A 17,779-nucleotide genomic window follows, 5' to 3' on the forward strand; every position below is an offset into this window, starting at 1 on the left:
CATAGCTTAATGTACACGAAAACACGTATTTTGGTCCGTAAAGATCACGTGACTTTTCACGTGACCTGAAACCAAGCAGATTAAATCATTCTGTGGCGTTCGGAAGGGTTGTTCGGACCGCATCTACAAGTACCCGAGAGGACGTGTGATAATAATTTGGAGGGGAGGTTTTCTGAATATCTGATTACAAACTACTCTCCTTCCGGCGAAACTTAAGCTGTGATTAGCCTGGCCGGTAGGAACATTTTGAACAATGAGTATCCGCACCATTTATCTATTAACCTGATCCCTCTCGGGGCCTTTGTACTGGGCTTAGCGAAACTCCGTCATGTTTGGGCGGGCAAGAAAACGAATAAATACATCTTTCTTGCAAAAATAAAAAATAAGACTCAGGGAGCACGCCATTTCGTGGCTTTCAGAGGGGTGACTGAACATGAAGGAAACTAAATGGGCTATGAAAATAACATTTGGTCCTCTGCACTAAACATTGGGGTAGATGTATGTTTCTGATATACTTTCATTCTGTGTAAATTGGACTAATGCTAACCGCTAGGTGGTAATTTTCCTTAATCTGTAGATGGTGGATGCCACTACGAATTAATGTGAATAACCAGCCAAGAAATAACCACCACTGTTAAAACAGAGGGCAGCACGACAATATAATTTCTACAATATTGATCCTGGACAGCCAACTCGAAGGTACAATCTTTTTGCCGGTCAAAATGATGGCATTTTTTGCATTAAAAGTAAATGAATGCGATGCAATGAATATTAATGCAGGTTCACATTGACCCATAGGTATGAAAAATTATGACTTCAGTTTAAACAAATATTGAATGAGCAGCCAGACGGCGCCCAGTTGTTCTAAACGTCCCCAAGAAATCCAAGTTTAATACAGGTCAGTCAATAGTCGGAGGCAGCACTATACCAATGCCTTTTCTCTATAGAAACTACCCATGAACATTTTCAAAGTATCTTTTTTAAATTCTTTTAGATTTTCTCGCAACGAACTGTGAATTTGGGAAGTATATACTACACATGAAATGATTCCTTTGTCCTGAAGACGGCCTTAATCAACCAGACCAACAGCACTGTGAGGGTGAACTGTAGGAGTATTGTTGGCTGAAACATAGGTTGACTAGAATTGCAGAAACTGGTACCAGTTTGTGTTTCTGTGCTCATTTGAACCTACTTGAAACATCATAAGTGTGTCCCTGGTTCTAATTGGTAATATCAGGTACTCACTAAAACAACATGGTACAGTGACATAGAGAGCCTAAATTAAAAAAAACACCTAAGAAAAAAACGCTCTCTCTATAGACAAGAACGGCCAAATTTATTTGCAAAGGTGTATTCTTCGCCGTGGAGGCGAACTCTACCCCGAATTAGTGTATTAACATCTCAGAGGAACAGCATTTCAGACTGTATTCCTTTTTTCCGATTATCTTTATTATAATTGTGGCTGGAATTTTCATTTTTCTTCCTGTGGCACTTTTTGCCAAAAGTATGGTGCACTGACACAAGTAGAGTGTAAGTGCTTGTGCACAGGTTGAGTAATATATGTTACTAAGTGTATATTTATAGATCCTTTGTTTAAGGTTTTTAATGTTGCACAAGATGCAGTAAAATAAATGAAGATGTTATTTTTCAATAATAGAGCCGTGGTCGTAACAATTTGTGAATTACTCAGATTGCGTTTGTTCTGATCTGTTGCAACTTAGGGACTATAAGAAGGGGTAGTTGACCCATCTTCCTCTTTCGATATACCAGTCTCCCTTTTGATAGTGTCACCCCCCCCCCGATATGGAAAAATCCGGGAGTACCCAATTGCAGCAGCGCTTATGCTAACTAGACAAGTCAATGCGATGGCCTCTGCGGTTGCCTATACATCAAAACTCATTACTGCCTGTAAACCCTTTCTTTCAACAGACAGTTGTATCAACTTGGCCAGAACCCTCATATTAGCGAGACTAGACTACTGTAATGCCCTGTATGCTGGAACAAACAGTCGCAACTTGAAAAAACTCCAGGTGATACAAAAGAATGCCTTAAGAGCTCTCCTGAACATGCCTAGGAAGAATCACTTCACCTCGGCAAGACGGAATGCCCACTGGCTCCCAGTGCAGGATCGCATTTCCTTCAAGACCCTATCACTAACACACAAGTTCCTCTCGAATTCAGCCCTTAAATATCTAACGAATAAATTCACAAAAAACCTAACTGACTCACGCGGTCTACACAAGCACACCTAACTATCCCTAGATACAAATGTCAAAAAGCAGATGGTAATGGCTTCCATGTGGTAACAGCCAAACTCAGTAACACTCTGCAATTGACATTAAGAGCTGAACCATCCTTTTGGACCTTTAGTAAAAAGTATGAAAAGCTGGCTTTTTTCGCACATGAGCAGTAATGTGCCACTGTTCTCATCTACACTCACACGCTTTACCTAACGTTGACTGTATACCAACGGCTATGTATTTCCATGGTAGCCCTCCTCTGTAACTATGATGCAACTGTAACTGTACATTTTGAAATGGTAGCCATCTACTCTATTTTTTAACCGTATTTGTAATGTCTGTTTCTGCTGTAACCTCAATGTACTCTCAATAACTGCGCCTAGATACCTTTGCATTAGGTGCGCTATATAAATGCACAAATAAATACATTCTTCAGGCTGCACTGGGCACAGGCCTTGAAAAGACTTCCTCTTGGTCTTCACCATGCTGCATGTAGGCCTCACAGTCTGAGAAGGAGAAACCTCTCCACGGGGCTACGGCCACCAGAACAGGAGCAAACCCCAGACGTTGCTCGAATCAAGGATTGCACAAACATTGTGAGAATGAGAGCATTGGTATTCATTTGAAGAAAAAATCTTGAGTAGCTATGGGGACTCAACACAACGTGTGGTAAAACATCTGAAGATGGCCTCCAGGAGTAGAGCTACAGGAGCCCTTTCCATTGGCTATGGACAGTATGACCCAAGAATGACTAAACTAGGGCACTAAAGTGATAGAGGTTTTCAGTTTAAAGATAAACTTCTCTGTGTTATCGAGGATTCCCAGCCTAAAGATGGGTAATATTCTTACAGCAGGTAAATCTATGAAAGATCCAATGCTGGAGAATGCAGTCTTCTAAAGCTTTCCCCAATATTGGTTAGCCATTAGGAGGATTAGGAGACAATCTTGGTGACGATTATTTCATCAAAGTGGAGTCAGAACAACTTTCCCTTTGATGGGCTTGCGGCGATACACCACCATTTGTCATCACTTTTGGTAGTGTGAGGTATGCATCTTAAGTGGGGAACGGATTCATAATTGCAGCGCTGAGGAAAGACGCCCAAACTACTTGTACAACATTATTTTGACCGTGTAGATCTTTGGCTACAGGCACATGGCTTGATTCATCTACCTCTCTTCAAACAGCTCGAAGGCAGCACTAATACAGGTTATTGGTGCTCGTTGCCCCATTGGCAGGACAGTCAGCAGCCAGCTAACTAGGTACTTGGCAGAAGTGGATGTCCTAGAGTGCATTCAACAATTCTTTCAATCTAAACCTTCGTGACTAATGAAGCACAATAAACTCGCATTTTGAAACAGCACGCTCCAAATCCTTGAGATGTATCCAGTGGGTGATTAAATCCAATTCCTAACACGACTCATGTTGAATGCCAAAATGCAAATACGCTCTGCAAACGTTCAAAACAAATCGTGTTACTAGTGGTTTTAGTTATCAATCTACAGTATTGTTTGAAGGGGTCATCTATTTTTCCCCTTATAGCATAGTAAGCGAAAAGATAAAGTCATTGTACATAATGCAATGCATATATGCACCCAATCCTCAAAGGACAGCGAGGCACTTGTTAGATAAAAGGGCACACTAGGTTGATGGTTGAAAGCAAAGAACGCATTGCACCGAAAATGGCACGGCGGTTTTCTACTGCTAGCTTTGTGACTTTTTGCCATATACCCTGGCAAGGCTGCCGACTGTACCGTCTAGATGCCAAAGGATGGGCAGTAACGAAGGTTAAAATGCAATACATTGAATTATTTGAGAACAGTCAGTATTAGTGCTGAGAAAACCTTTTTAAACCTGGGGATTACATTTCAGGTGGTAGTATTTGGTGAAGCTGGAGATCCTATTCTGTGCAACATTGGGCCATTTCATGGAGGGCCAATGGGACACCCAGTGTATATCAAGAGCTAATGCTATCTGGAAACTGCACAACAGGTTGTGTCGAGGTAGTAGCAGGAATATCTTAATGGCTAAACGCTAGGTGTAGATTTTGTGGTGGGGAGCAAGTAGTACTGAAAGAACCAGGGTAAGACTGGTAATCAAGTGGCGTGTCCATGCACCAAAAGGCACCAGCACTAACATAGCATAGGTGCCATGGACAAGGGCTCTCCTTCGGGAGATCGGCGATTACAAAAACCCTTTGTGAACCATAAAATTGGAAACTGAAATCAAACTAAATATGTGTGTTGCAGTTCATGTGCGAAAGCAACAAACCTATGCTTAACCTCGGAGGTGGGGTAGTGGTTCCTCCGAACACTTTCACACACACGCGACACCTTTATACCGATCACTAAAGAGGTCACGAGGCCGAAGAAGTTGACATTTCAAAAAGACCCTATATCAACTGTACCACTAACAGAGCATGCTTGGAGCTGGAGACAAGAGCACGGCCTGTGTTCTAGAGTAGACATGATCATAGGTATAGGGGTGCTATAAATACTGGGACCTCTTTAAGTCCCCAGCCTGTGCTGTAGCGTCTATGCAGAAAAAAAGGATGCAAAGCAAAACTTTAAAATTAAAAACAAACATGTGAGCTGCAACCTGTGCACAGAATCTGAAAAATTACACTGAGGGAATGTGCGATGTTGGCTGCACATCTACAATCAGAACAAATGTCCTATGTAGCTGATAAGGCTGGAGAAAAATACTTTAAAGCTAACAGAAAGTATCCAGCAACCATTATTAAAATGGAATAACCATTCAATATGAAAAGTTTATGGGAAAATGCAAAAAATCGAATTGGGCCTTGCATCGGTTTGCCTTTACAGGAACGAAAAATCAGCTTTGTATACAGAAACATACAAATATATTAAATATATATTTAAAAAAAGGTACAAACGTCCCCCCTCCCACCCAGCAACAAGCTACAGAACATGGTGGATGCTTTCCTAGGAGCAAAGTGTGAGCACTGGTTTTTGAAGCTAAACAATAAAAGTTTATGACTTTGCCTGGAGTTGGTTCTCAGCAAGGCCTAGCAAGCGCAACAAATGCTGTGCATTTACAACTCCCATCTGTCTGTGAGCTTAGGCTAAACTCCCTTAAAATAAAGTTTATTTGCTGCGGGAACTTGTCTGAAGTGGTCCCCACTCAAATCCCCCATCTTCCAGGGCAAAAGAAACATCACACATTTGGAGACCGGATGTCTCACACAAGGGGCAGCGGGATCCTGGAAACACTCATAGGAGCGGGACTGACTGGCAAATGTCCCTGCCAGCTATATACTTCAAAAGACATTGCATCATGGCAACCAGCATGCTCAGGAATCAAATGCCCCAACCCTGGGCTCAAGAGAACCAACAGTATCTGCCACCAGATGATGCGTTACTATCCAGAGGAACTGGATATGGTGTACACTTAACATGGTGTGCAGTAAAAAAAAGTCTGAATTTTTCATTGGGAATCACATTTTCGCTTTTAACTTGAACGAAAGGTCTTAGAGACTTCATTGTTTTAAAAAGAAATGCTCAGAGTGAATAGCTCGATCAGCTGAATGGTCCTGTGGTGCATATACTGGGAGATCCCCTGCCACCTCCTTTGTGCAATGATCAAGCACACAAGAGGTTTTCTGGGATTAAAAGGTTATCCCATTGTGTACATACCTAGAACAATAAGGAAATTGAAGTAATTTCTGATTACATCACCAAGCAGAAACCGGTTAGTGCTGAACCTGCTTAAGACAAGAGAGAAAACGTAATTAACTGCTAGCCATTTTCCCGCCTTTAAGTTGTCAATGAGAAAATGTACCCTCTTACACAGTAATGCAATAGAAACTCCACTGAAAGGAATTTAGCAAACATACATTTCCCTTTTGCAAGCAATTTACATGACAAAGTGTTAAGTAGCCCCGTATTTTAAATGGAGTTTCAGGGATGCTGTTTGAGATGCGCATGTGTCTATTGCAATGGAGGGAGGTGTGTACGTTTACTGCAAATAGATAGATTTAGATAAAAGCTTTATCCTGGATTCTCATTAATTTTACCACATGGTGAATGTCCGCTCAGGATAATCAAAAAGGTACAGATGCTCACCTTAGGTTTTTGTGTGTTGAACTCTCCGTCCTGCGTCTCTGTGCAGGGGCGCGTGGTTGGTGCGGGCGTTCCAGGGACCTAGTTACTTCACTGGTCCGTATATGCCCTTATGTCGGGTCCAGACCGGCTGGGACTCAGACTCTGCTTGCTGTCTTACAGGTGAGTTATAATGTCTTTTCCGTCTTTATTGTGTCTCTTTCTTTCCTTCCGTTTTCTCGGTCTTGGCGTCTTGCTCCATTATGCTGTTCCCTAACCTATTGATGCGGAGCGCTGCGCTGTTTATTGGTGTTAATTGCTAACCTGTGTTCTCTTCTCATCTTTGTACAGGTTGCAGTGATGTTCCAGAGTAATGAGCGATCGAAGCGCTGCTTGCTCAGGTAAGTGGTTTGTTAATGCTGACCTTGTTCCTTCTCCCTTGCAGGTTGCGGTGAAAGCCGGAGATGGGCGAGGTAAGAGAAGCGCAGGGTGCTGCCAGGACTCGCTGCTTGCCAAGGTAAGAATTGTTATTAATGCTGTCGTCATTTCTTTACCTTTGCAGGTTGCGGTGAACTCTGGAGATGGGCGAGGTAAGCGAAGCGCAGGATTGATTCAAGGCCGGTTACTTCACAGGTAAGTGTTCTTGCTCGCTAATGCTGTTCTTGTTTTTCCAGGTTATTAATGGAATCCGGATCTAGGGCTTCAGGATCGGGCCACCGGAGAAGCAGATGAGCAGGAGCTGGACACAGTGAGTGTTACGTTGCAGGAGTGCAGAATAGCATAAAAGCATGTTCTGCTGTTTGGGTGTCGTTTAAATAGCCTAGGTAAAGTAGTTCCAGGCCCAGCCACACCCAAAACACTAGACTGCATGGCTTGATTCTAAGGAACTGAGCTGTGTAATAGGCCTCCATGTTGGATTAATGTCCAAAACTGGTTGCTTTATTCATGATAATGAGCCTGGCGCCAAGGGCGCCACGACTGACTCCATGTATATTTCTGATGGAGTTTTAAGGCCCTTGGGGCCGGTGTGAAGGGCTTTAGCCCCACTGCTGCCAGGGGGCTGTTATACCTGAGGGGGTCAGGGGCATGGATCGTGACAGCTTGCTTCAAAAGTCCACATTCATGTAAAGTAGCATAGAAAAGTGATGCAACAGTATATTGAACATTTTTTTTTTATTGTTTAATCAAGACAGATTTTTACAATACTTTTAGCGATTGCCGACAGTGCATCAGTGCTTATCTAAGTGTTGGCTTCATTTGCAGGTTTTTGCGCGTGACTTGTTGCTTGTTCACCGGTATTACCGTTAAGTAGGTTTTGCTCAATGTGTTCTAATATTTTAGCCGTAGCAATTTGCCAAGTAATTTTATCGCCTCCAATGAGTCTGCACCACCAGGTGTTTTCTTCATGCAAGATGTCAAAACCATCTAATTTCCGCAAATAGTGCTGTCTGCTAGATGCAGTAGCAGGACATACCATGAGTAAATGTCTTATCGTCTCTTTTATGGGATGTATAGTGTTGTCACAGAATCTACAGCCGTTTGTTTGGGCTTGTCCTCTGATGTGTAATATCTCATTTGTTTTTAATAGATTAAGTCGTGCTCGTAGGATTAAGTTTCGCGCCTGTTTGTTCAGAAATTTCTTTATAAAACTTTGTAACTCATTTATTTTCCGCGTATTGAGTGGCAAATGAGAGGTAAGCTGTAATTTAGCAGATGTGTCTATTATCCTTGCCCAGTCTGCATCTTTGATTTTTCGTAAAACTTTACATGGGTTACTGATAAGTTCTTCTTCGTATGATGCAATTTCGTGTAGCACCGCAAGATTTTCACAACTTTTGGTGTCCATTTCGCGTTTTATCATATTGAAAATCTTGTTACTGCTGTCCATTCTGGTCTTTCTGAAAAGCATGATGGTGTTGCAGGTTACTGTGCATTCTAATGACTGGAGACTTAGTTCCCGGCGAATAGCTGCCCCTGATGTGGAATTGGGTTGATCATTTGAATTGAAGTTGGAATTTCATAGATGCATAATTTGTACATTTTTAAATTGATTTAATTATTTCTAATGTATTCATGGCAATGGAGGGAACAATAATAAGCAGTGTGGTTCACCCAAACCTACTAACAGACCTTCTGTATAACCCTATGTATTTCCTGTCCCAAAAGGGGAGGTTGTAGGGAATCAATATTGGTAAAATTGGTGGTCCAAAGTTCATAAAAAGAGCTGTATTCAACAAATGAATATTGTGTGTGCCTGATTTGGGGTTGATGGAAAATTTCCCCGACCTAGCTGTTGCCCAAAACATCCTACAGTGAACATTAGTTGGCAGCCAACTCAATGACCCAGGCTCCCAGGGATGGGGTGTAATTGCAGGAGTGTTTATTGCAGGACATATATTGTGCTAATGTTATGGGTGGGTGAGCCAAACTGCTTGTTAGTGGGTCAATTTCTGCCTTCCCTCTACCCAAAGACTCCCACCGCCAGAGCCCTTCCAGGTCAAGCAGAGCTACAGAATCTGCTGCTGGCAAGGGTAGACTGCCAGCCCAGGCACAGATTAAACAGGGTTTGGCAGTGCAGCCTGCCCTGCAGAGTTCAAGCTCCCTGATGTAGCCCATGCACACTTCCACATTCCAGACAATTCACATGCTCAAATAGAGCTTGGAATGTCCAGAGGCCCAGATAAACGGTACTTGCCCACTCCTGCACTTTGCTTCCACCCTATAATACCTAAACCTGCCCTTTTCTGCCCTCTCCCTAACACATGGTACCTGCTTGTTGTTTACATCCCTCTCCTATGCATTGCTTCTTGCAATGTCCTAGCATATTCGCTGTCTGACCAGCTATCTTCTGCTCGCAGCCATCTAACCTCTGCTTCCCGTCACATGCTGCCTGACCAATCCTGCCTTATGTTGTCACCATGTACGGTCCCCTCCTGCCCCGTTCTGCATTTACTTGCTTGAACTGCTTTCTGTCTTCTCTTACCCCGAGCCATCTGCCCTATGCTGCCTGACATTTCTTGCACTGTGGTTCCTGCCCTGTGCCATCCTGTGCTGCCTGTGCAATCATACCTTGAACTGTCTGCTGTCCCTCCCCTACTAGGTTTACAGTTCCATCTCTGTCCCTCACTACCTCGTGCAAGGTTTCAGAATTCAACATTTTATTAAAAGAAAAAGAAACAAATACATCCTTTCTAAACCTACTTCACAAGGGAGTTCCCTATCTAGTCTAAAAACTAAGAGGAACAATCCTAAAACAAAACTGTCCCGCGCACTAAACAAAACATGCCAAGTAAATCATAAACATAAGTGAATAACAAACAACCAATCATTTGGATGACCTTCCCCTGTCCTGGGTATATTCCGTCCCAGGATTGTTCAATTTCCCCAAATGCGCAAAACGGAAAATTCGAACCAGTTCTTTTAAGTTCCAAATGAAACAAAAGTTCACCAAACAAAAATCCACTGGTAACAGTTCTCCGGATTTCAGTTGAAAAGATCCCTTTCCAATTCCAGCAAATGAAACAGCACCAATGATAATCCTGGATGTCTTCCTGCCAAGATTGCTTTGCCACAGTTCAAAGAATAGATTGGCACCTTCTAATTCTACAAGTGTTCATAACCTCTATAGTACATACTGTATACTTGTCAGGATGCTTCTTCATGGGTAGTTGCTTTCTTCTTGACAACCCCCCCTTTTACTACGGTTACCATGGAAACAGACTCCTTGGTGCCACAGAATGCCACTAATTCACACAACTTCAATGTGACATCCACTGACAGTATTATACACAACCATAGTTCTGGTATTTCTGCTTCAACTTTATATGTTAGAATGGTTAGGCATTTTAAAAACAAGACACTTCGACCACGTAGGCAAGGAAATCTTTCCTTTGCTCAGAGAAAAGGGCAGCCTCTTTGCCTCTTCTGTATGCCTTACTGCCTCAAGGATAATCTGCCTCTACTTCCGTACTGACTTGCGTCTCAGCATTTCAAGTTATTTGCTCAACCCTCTTAAAAGCACGGAGCTCCCCTTCCCCAGCGTTGTTCACACCTTCTTAGGCCCAGTACCTACCTTGAAGCTGTAATGCCACACTTCCAACGTCAGATAATGTCACACACACATTTGTATTAGAGGACACCGGACTTTAACAGCTTCACAGGGTAGGTGGATTGTTTTCTTCACTCTAGCAAGGGTTTGCCACTGGGCATGGGTAATTCTTGTTAATACAACTTCTGTATTTAAACAATATTAGTTCTTAGTGTTTCAAGGTTCAGTCTTCAAAGGAAAAACACTTTTAGGCATACACGACTACTCTTTAAGGTAGATCTTTGACCTAAGTATTTGTAAAGGGTTTGTATTCCCATGTATTAACACAGACACTTTTACTCTAGTTGGGAATGGGAATTGGTCACATGCAATCTTCCTTTGATGTCTTAAGAGCTTGTAACAAGTGTGAAAGTCAGCATCAGAGTTTTCAGAGCACTTAAACGGTCACAGTTCTGCAATTACAGCCACTAGGCAGACCTGAGAAGAGCTTCCCTTTCAGCGCGCCTCTCTCAGTGCAGCCACAGCAAGGCAGGGTTTGTGAACACGTGACCCTTAGAACTTGCAGGTGAAATCTGCTTTCTCCATGTCCCGGCGTCCCTCAAGTGATCACACATCCTGATGAACTGACAGTCTCCTGCTCTTCTCCTCTTGCTACTACTGGCAGCCTTCCAGCTGCTAACGCCCTCCTCCCTGCAGCCTTTTATGCCTCTTAGGTGGAGCAATTGATTTCAGGTGCAAACCATTACTGTTACTTGTCTGACCCTGGCAAAGGCTTTAAGGCCTAATTGCCTGTCTTCCACTTCTACAGGTCTCTTCAGTCCTCTTCATCCGTCTCTATGGGATTCTGGGATATGTAGTTCATTTTAGTAAAACTAGGTTTTCCCACTTCTGGTATATTTTTAAAGGTAGATTTAATTCCCTTAATATTTTCAACGGAGGGGTTGTATGTTTTAGAAGCTGTGGTAGAGAAGGCAATACTTCGCTATTCCTTATAGTGTACCCCTGGTATTAAGGAAGACCTTTGTTTTTAGGTACCAATTAGTACAATAGGTTTGGGTGTTAAAACCTTAGGGTTTACCACCTTAGTTTTAGCAGGAGTTTGAGATATATTAAAATGACAATAAGTCATAACCTCTTCTGGCATAGTTGTAAGAATATCCCCTTCAGAGGAAAAATACTGTGTTTCACCGCACAGAATCTCCTCACTATCCTGTCTCCACCCAGGTGATCCTCCCGCATAACACCATCCCCACAGTTTGGATCAGGAATCGTCTGCCCACCCCTGGCCATCTTGGAGGAAATTTTAGGCAGGGTTTTAGAGAGGGATGCGCAGGATTCTTCACATAACCCCCTTAGACCCTATGCAGACTTTTCCTCCTACCCTTTGCTACTTGGCCTACACTGGGCTGCCTATTTTATTTTACTGTTCCTCTCCCAATCTTACCCTGTGCAGACTGTCCCATCCTACTTTGCCCACACTGCCTATACTCTTCTGTGTAGCCTGACCGTTCTCATCCTACAGGACTAGAACCTTTACTGTCTACCGCTTTCCATCCTTGCGCTCCATCTCTCTTGCAGCAGTGGCCTTGAGCACACCCTGCATTTCTCATCTTGCACATACCCTCTTACTCTGGAACCATCATATGCCCACTTGTACTCACCCCCCATGTACACCTTTCAATAGAGGAAAGAGTAAACCCCCCCCCCCTGCCTGCCCAACACCCACTCATCCTCCAACCTTCTACATCCCCAAATGACCTTGCTAAGTTCTTGGACGAAACCCCCCCCCCCCCACATGTCAAACATGCCAGAACATAAGGTAAGTAAAGCAGTTCTCTTTCTTGTACTTGGCAACAGTTATTCTTTTCACTTCATGGTTCTAACAGTACCGTATGGCATTTTCTCAGATCAGCTCATCTGAGAAAGTTTTGAGTCCCGTCTATTTTTTTTAGCAGTCACTGTCTGGTTGTTTCTCTTACTCGATGCAAGTCTCTCTGCCCGTTTTTGTTCGTCTCTCAACTAGCTCACCTCATTCTTATTTGTAGGCTTTCACTCGAACTGGACTTACTTTCACTCTCCCAAAAAATGCATGTATTCTCTGCCCAAGGAGAAGAACAAATTAGTTACCCCTGATAAGGTTCTTTCAAATGGATGTTCCTCCTACGTATGCCTCATCTGTGATATCTTCCATCCAGCGTCAGCTGCTTCAGAAAACAATTTTCTCAGCAGAGACCATCATGCATTGTCGACTATGCCCCTCAACGGCCTGCATCTGCTCTCGAACATGACGTCACTGACTATACATAGCACGGACGGCACGTTACTTCAGTTAGTTTTTCTTCTCCCAAAAGCACAGACGTTTGTGACGCCAAAGAAGGGCCCAACGTTGAAGGAGAGGAGGATGTAATGCACAGAAATTCTCTTGAGGGGCAGAATGGGAGGGGGCATGAGGAATACAAGTGAGGAACGTCCAATCGAAAGAACATTACCAGGGATAAGTAATTTGTTCTTCGAATGGATTGTGTCCTCTCATATATTCCTCATCTTTGATAGCCTCCCAAAGCAGTATGTTATTGGAGTTCGGAACAAAGAATGTATCCTTCATTAACTATGTGTAAGGTGTATGTACAAACCTTGCTTGCTGACCCGATGCAGAGTCCAGGCAACAATATTTTACGAAAGTAAGAATAGAGTACCAGGCTGCAGCATTACAAATGTCCTGCATTGGAACTCCTATCTGCAGAGCCGATAAAGTAGCCACCCCTCTAATCGAATGTGCCTGTAATCGCACCGGGACCTCTTTACCCGCTAGGTTGTAGCATTCTTATTGGCAAAGGATAATCCAGCTTTGCCATACTAGATATTTAAAAGCTCAAGGCCCTCTTAGGATCAAGGGGACGAAGTCTCTTCTCCTTGGATGGGTGCAGTGCAGATAAAAGGTGATACAAGGAGGCTTACAAGATATGTAATTCACTGACTATACGAGACGATTTAACGGCCGTTAAGTTTTGAGGGTCTGCATCCTTGGAGGACATGAAGGGGCTCAAACAGAGTGCCCATGGGTAATTTTGAAACAAGGTTCAGATCCCAGTCGGGAACAATGAACAGAACAGAAGGGAAAACGTTAGTCCCTTAAGAAATCGGACAACAATAGGGATCTTAAAGAACGATCCTTGCTCTGGCGAATGCTTAAAAATAAAAAGCACTGCCAGATAGCCCTTTGCATTTACAACCGGTAGTTCCTGATGGACCGAATAAAGTTAAAAAAGACAGCACCAGCGGTGTGTCGCAGGTGAACGTGTCTACATTCTTACCTCTGCACCACCTGCAACACATATTCGACAGCATTGGCCTAGAGACTTTCTTGCCGGTCTTCTGTCTGAAAGAAATACCTCCATTGCGTCTTTTGGGAGGTCCCAATTCCTGTATATCTCACCCTCTCAGAAACGAGGCGTGAAGGTTCAGGCTCCTGATTTCTAGGTGAAGAAAACGACCTCCATCTTGCGAAAGCAGATCCTCTTTGGGGGGGGGGGGGGGGGGGGGGGTGGGAGACGAATTGGAGCGCAGATGGACATGTCCAGAAGGTCCGGGTACCATGTCTCCTGGCCCAATCTGGATCAACCAGGGTGTTGGCTTTCCCGAACTTCCCCAACCTCCTGATGTGAGGAATAACGGGGACTGGAGGAAACAGCAGTGAAAAGCCCCAGTCCACTACAAATGTGTCTCCGAGAGCTCCTCTTGGAGGAAATTCTCGGTAGAAGAACAAGTTGCACTTCCTGTTGACACTGGATGCGAACAGATCCACTTGAGGGTTTCCCCAAAGAGTGGAGATGGTTTAAGCTACTAACCTGTAACTATTGTTCTCCAGCATGGGTGTGGCATGGATTCACATGCTCATGAATATTCCCAGTTGTCAGGCTGGGAATCCTCGGTAAAAGAAAAATAGTTTCACTTTCACTAACAAACTGTATTTCTCCTCTAAACCAATCACTGTCCTCTGGATCATACGGTCCCGATTAAATGAAAGTCCTCTCCCTAAGCCCCGCCTCTGGCAGCCATCTTCAGATTTGGTAAGCACATAAAGTGGCACTATGACTAATAAGAGCCGCAGGGGGGACAGAGGGATTGTTTGCATGTGAATACATGCCAGACGCATGGTGTAGAACAATAGTTACAGGTAAGTAACTTAAACCTTCTCCAGCATGGGGTCTGGCATGGATTCACGTGCTCATGCATAGTGAATACATAGCAGTACAATATTACACAACCATGGGAGGTGGCAAGGCTCAACAGAAGCAATTCATTCTTAACCCCCGAACAGTCTGACCTCAAGCAAACAGCTTGCGTAGCACTGCTTGGCCGACTCTTGACTCCTCCCTGGAATCCCTGTCGACGCAGTAGAACTTTGTGAAGGTGTGCATGGAACTCCACGTAGCAGCCCTGCAGATGTCCAGCAGGGGCACACAAGACAGGAACATGTTGTCGCAGTGATCGCTCTGGTAGAGTGAGCTCTCGGATGGCCAGGCAGTGCGTGATGCAGCCGGAGAGCCACCTTGAAATGGAAGCCTTTGACAAGGCCTTCCCATCAGTCACAGGACCAAAGTTCACAAACAGTTGTGAAGACTTCTGAAAACTCTTCATTAATGTCATGTAGAACTTCAGGGCACAAGCAACGTCCAGCTAATGCAAGGTCCTTTCTGCCGGAGATTAAAGTTTTGGGGGAAAAACAGATAACACCAAAGGCTTGTTGAGGTGGAATTCCGACGGAATCTTCGGCATGAAAGAGGGGTGCGTACGCAGCACCACCCTCGAATTGTGGCAAGTCAGGTATGGCTGTTTGCAGTTTAAGGCCTAGATCTCACCTACCCTCCTGGGAGAGGTGATGGCCACAAGAGAAACGAGAGGGGCCCGATGCATAGGCTCGAAGGGGGCCCACATGAGCCTAGTCAGAACCACGTTGAGGTCCCATACCAGGGCAGGAACCTTCACCAGTGGGAAAGATCTAAAAAATCCTTTGAAAAATGTTTAAACGAGTCGATGGGAGCAAAGTGAAAATCTTCCTGGAGACCTGGTGTAGCGGGAGAAAGCTGCCAGATGTACCTTGATAGAGGCGTGCACCAGACCGGCCTTGGCCAAGGATTGCCAGTATGGAAGAATCTGCGGGCTGTGACACTCAGAGGGGTAATCGTCTGAGACCGGCAGCACGTAGCAAAACGCTTCCACTTGTGACCGTAGCACTTCAAAGTCAACAACGCCCTGGCCTTGGTGAGGACCACCCTGCAGTCCGCAGGCAACTCATATCCTCCAAACCCTAGGGCTGCAGGAGCCAAGCACTCACGTTCAGCGATCACGTGCTGTGATGGATTGTGCCTCGTCTGGTGAGAAGATCCAGAACCCCTGGCGGCTTGACTGGAGGTGACGCTGACAGGCTGTGAAAAGTCCAGATACCAAATCTGCCTCCGCCACGGCGGGGCAATGAAACTAATTTTGCATGGACACTGCGAGTGAGTTGACGCGTAGGAGAGGGAACAGGGTTAACACATACAGGAACAGTCCTTCCCAAATGAAGGAAAACGCACCCCCCTCCTCCCCAAGCTCCTTGGTTGGTGGAATCTGCTGTCTAACTTCTTGCACTTGGAGTTCGCCTTCCTCGCAAACAGATCGATCTGGGGCCTGCCCCATCTGACTAATAGGTGGCCCACCTGATCCTGATGAAGCTCCTACTCCTGGCAAGAGCGCCATTCCCTGCTGAGGCAGACTGTAATGGTGTTCTCGACTCCCACCAGGTGGCGAGGGATGAGTAACATACCCTGTCCAACTGCCCAGCACCACAAGTCCTGCGCCTCTTTGGAGATCACTGGGGATTGTTAAGATGGATTTCTAAACTCTGACCTGGTGGGGAAAAAGGGGAACCTTCGGGATAAGCCAGACCAATCAAGTTAGCTTGGCAGGCGGTCAAGACTAAGTCTCGATCGCGCAGGCAGAACAAAAAGCAGGTCTTCTTAGGAGAGCTGTAGCAAGTCAGGAAGGGGCTTGAGGCGATGAAGAATTGGTTCCCACTATTCGAGTAGCGTCTGCCCTTGGCGGCAGAGCAGTTTTCAAAAGGTGAGAATATCTAGGGAGTGCAGGCTAACCCAATCAAAAGCGAATACCTTTTCAGGAATATTTGTGCGTAAAAGAGGAGATTGGTTGTGCCAGGGGGCCACCCGTAAGTGATGCAAGTACTTACAGACCTTCTGCACAGTTAGGACAAACGTTTGCCAGTTTAGTCTAGGCTGCTATTAGGTTTGAGTCCTGCAGTTTCATGGCACTCCGGCACTCAGCGGCTGCAGGATAGAATGGTTGTCTGTGACATTTGCCGGTGCAGCATACTTTAGGGAACAGGAGTGCAGGTCAGCAAGACACCTACAGTGACCGTCACTACCAGGTAGTGACGCAGGAATCACAGATGTGTGCAGCTTTACACACTCTCCTAATTCGGGACCCAGAGGAGCTATGCCTGCAAAATGTGGCGGCAGAGGGCACGGGACCACTAACAAATGGATGTCCCAAGTCTCGGGTTTCAACTCGAGGTGGCGGTTCTGCGGGATACCCTGAGGTACTGCTGGACAGGAAGACAGGTTGGCTGACTGTTTCCTTGTGGGCGCCAATACGACGAATCCGGCGAAGAGTGTGACCTCAGGCACTTGGGTGCGCAATCCAGCACCCTATATTTCTTCTTCAGCTTATCCCGCTTCGCTGGAGCCGTGCAAGGGTTCTTCATGAGGGCCAGGCCTTCTTGCCAAACATCGTCCACAAAGGGCATCGCCATGATAGTCTTCCTCTTGGCCTTGCGCCTTTCATACAAGAAGCCCTCCTTCTTGGTTTCCTGGGGCACCAGCTGGAAGAGCTAAGAGGCCCTGGAGATCGTGGAGTGGAACGATCCCACCGCATCGGGTGTGGACACCCTGTGTGGAGCATCCCAATGTGGTGATTCTCTGTCTGCTGCGACAATGTCTTCATCAGTCGTCGTGGCCGTATCCGTTCCGGTGTACAGGTCTGCTGGGGAGAAGGGACCGAAGTGGTGTAAAAGGTTGAAATGCGGGGCGTCGCATGACTCCTCTTCTTTGTTGGAGGCTGATCGGGGACCTGGGGGACCACAGGTATCGGATGCCAGAGGTGTGTAGAATCGACAGAATATCCAAGGAAATTTCCTTCGGATGGAGGCAGAACAGGAAAACTAGGCCCTGCGCCAAAGACGTCTTCTTCCACGTCCTCGGGGACAGTACCCAAGCTTCCTGATGGTCGTCCTTGGCCAAGACCTCCATGGTTTGGGCGACAGCCTGGGATGGAAATCTTACGTGGCCTCCTCGCCCACCTCCCTTCACCCCACCCGGGGGTCTTAAACCGGGGCCTGAGCCAGTTTCACCCCTGCTGGCATGCCTGCAGACTT

This window comes from Ambystoma mexicanum, chromosome 10, assembly GCF_040938575.1.
Source record: "Ambystoma mexicanum isolate Mex_15411 chromosome 10, UKY_AmexF1_1, whole genome shotgun sequence".
NCBI classification, from domain to species: Eukaryota; Metazoa; Chordata; class Amphibia; order Caudata; family Ambystomatidae; genus Ambystoma; species Ambystoma mexicanum.